Genomic DNA, 2,314 nt, shown 5'->3' with positions numbered 1-2,314 from the left:
GGGGGGGGAGGAGTGCGTGTTTTCGAGGTAAGATGCATGATGAATTTATCTGTAGGGTGTTTTGGCCATATGTCAGAGGAGATCATTGGATTTTCCTATCCTTATGTTTTACTCCTGAAAATAGCTTCTAACGATATTGTTCTGCTAGCCCTTCAAGCTCCCAGAGTGCAAACACCATGAGATAGGGATGTGAAACTGAAGGAAAGAAGGCCCTGACCACTCTCATCATTTACTCAAATAATAACACTTATCGGCGATAGGAACGACAAGTTGACGCAGGTGAGCTTAGTGTCTCTTATGATGTCGTTTTATGTCTTGGCCTCAAGTTCACAACCAGTTCTTTGTTTGGTGAGATGTACGTGTTCTTTCATGGTTATTCTCATTAGGTGGCTGCACTTTTTTTTTTCTCAATTTGTGTTCTGAATTTGAGGTTGCAGATGCATGCCTCGATTGTTTATATAAATGTGTAAGTAGAAAAATTTCATGGGAAACAACCTGGGATAGGTAAGAGAGATACGAATCATATGGTGGTCTTTCAGAAGAGATGCTGCTAAGAAGATCTTTGTATGTCCCTTGCGGCCATGCTGACAACTTACTAGATGTTTTTCTTCCAACGTGGATCTTCTTTTCTTAAGAACCAACTTTTATTGTAGATCTTTTTGAAAGCATGGCATATGAAGTAGAACTGGATTTTACATAGTTATATCTACGTGCTTGTCCAAGTATAGACTTCAATATATAGCTTGTGAATATTTGAAAATCGTTTGGTTTAGTGAATTTCCTTTGTCCAAGTATGATTCCTTCTATACTTCCATTTTTTTTAGTTGCCACTATTTTGTATTTTGTATTAAATTGACATTTTGAAATAAGCTGACGGCGATCCTCGGCAGCGAGACAAGTGTATGGGAAATTCAGTTTCTTTAGTGAACTCAGTTGAACCTTGCAATTGTAAGTATGTGCCGAGTCGTGCATAGCTTTTTGTTTTGTGTAAGTGGAAAGTATTACTAGTTTCACTTTGTCCAATTTTTTCAGGGACAGCTTTTGGGAGTTGGTCCAAACTTAATGCATTCATGGGATCACCAATTTTTGGCGATGGTTGAGATTGGGTAGGTTGTACCATGAGTTCCTGGATGATTGTTGCAATTCTCATGCTTGCTTGCAAGGATGTTGCATGAATTGGAGAGATTGGGACTGAATACTGACCTCGAATATATATTGATGCTCCTATCTTCTCATTGCATTTGTCTCTACATTAAATTAGTCAAGTTAAATTTTCAGTACCAATTCTACGATGTATTCCCCTCATGGAATTTTGATTCCTCTTTCTATTAGAGTTTTATGTCTTATTTATATATAAGATTTATTTCTTCTCCTATGACATGCAGTTCTACAGTTGCGTTTCCATATGCATCTACGCCCCACCAGTATACTTGGTCTTTCAGTTATGCCATCCAGTTTCCTCCCTTTTTTCTTGGTTATGGCCGTGGTTAGCTTAGGAAGAGAGAGCGGCACAAATGAACTGCATTGATAAGTTCACATGTAGCAAAATCTGGATTGAAGTGATCCTCCAATTTCAAGAATAGCATACTGAATATGGATCTATTAAATAATACTGAATGTCATGATGGCCTTCCTAGGAGATGTAGTTCTGAATATCCTACTGCTCTATGGATCTATTATTGCAAGAACTGTATAACGATATGAAGCGAGCTGCTTCATACCATCATTTAGCGTTTGTGTATTCTATCTGATTAGCTTTCCTTAGTGCCGTCTGATGAGAGGCATTCTTGTTGCCCTGTACACATCTTGTGCTCCTATGATGGGGCAGATGATGTTATTTAATTAATTATTGGAATAAAATGATAATCCATTGGGCTCCCTTCCTTCCTTGTGTCTTTTTTTGCATGTATAGTACTTCACTGCTTCCTGCATGTGATTCCATTTGATTTCACTTTGATTTTGTTTTCTGCAGATCGTTTCTTGGTGGCTGCTAATGAATCATGTAAGGATGGTGCAGAATTCATCAGAGGAAAAAGACCGAACTACGGAGTTTCCCCATTGTTAGAGCTCTTGGTGCCCGGACAAGCCCTCTATCTCGATTCTCCCTTCGCAGCTCAGCTCCACCGACCAGGTCAGTCCTCATTAATGGACGGTTACATGGTTTGTTTTCCTTTTGAACTCTAAATGTGTGCCCGCCTTTGAGTAATTCCTTGGATCCACGTGTTCTGTTCAGAAGGCGATGGCTGACGAAGAGCTCGATGTCCATGGCTCGTCAGGTTCCGCTGGCTCCACTAACAACCGTCTACGGGCGCTT

At 39.8% G+C, this 2,314-nt stretch overlaps 1 long non-coding RNA gene across 1 annotated transcript in view; it reads left to right on the top strand.

Moving 5' to 3' along the window:
* The window catches only part of LOC119343904, a 2,999-nt gene extending 688 nt beyond the window's left edge, over positions 1–2,311 (top strand). Inside the window, exons 3-6 of the long non-coding RNA XR_005166327.1 lie at positions 149–279; positions 1,033–1,106; positions 1,973–2,131; positions 2,234–2,311. This is a non-coding gene — a long non-coding RNA (uncharacterized LOC119343904). The remainder of the gene's footprint in view (positions 1–148; positions 280–1,032; positions 1,107–1,972; positions 2,132–2,233) is intronic.
* The last annotated feature ends 3 nt before the right edge of the window (positions 2,312–2,314 follow it).

Source organism: Triticum dicoccoides, unplaced genomic scaffold (assembly GCF_002162155.2).
Source record: "Triticum dicoccoides isolate Atlit2015 ecotype Zavitan unplaced genomic scaffold, WEW_v2.0 scaffold14554, whole genome shotgun sequence".
Taxonomy (NCBI): Eukaryota; Viridiplantae; Streptophyta; class Magnoliopsida; order Poales; family Poaceae; genus Triticum; species Triticum dicoccoides.
Note: the sequence above shows the minus strand (reverse complement) of the source record. Positions and strands in the feature narration are given on the sequence as shown.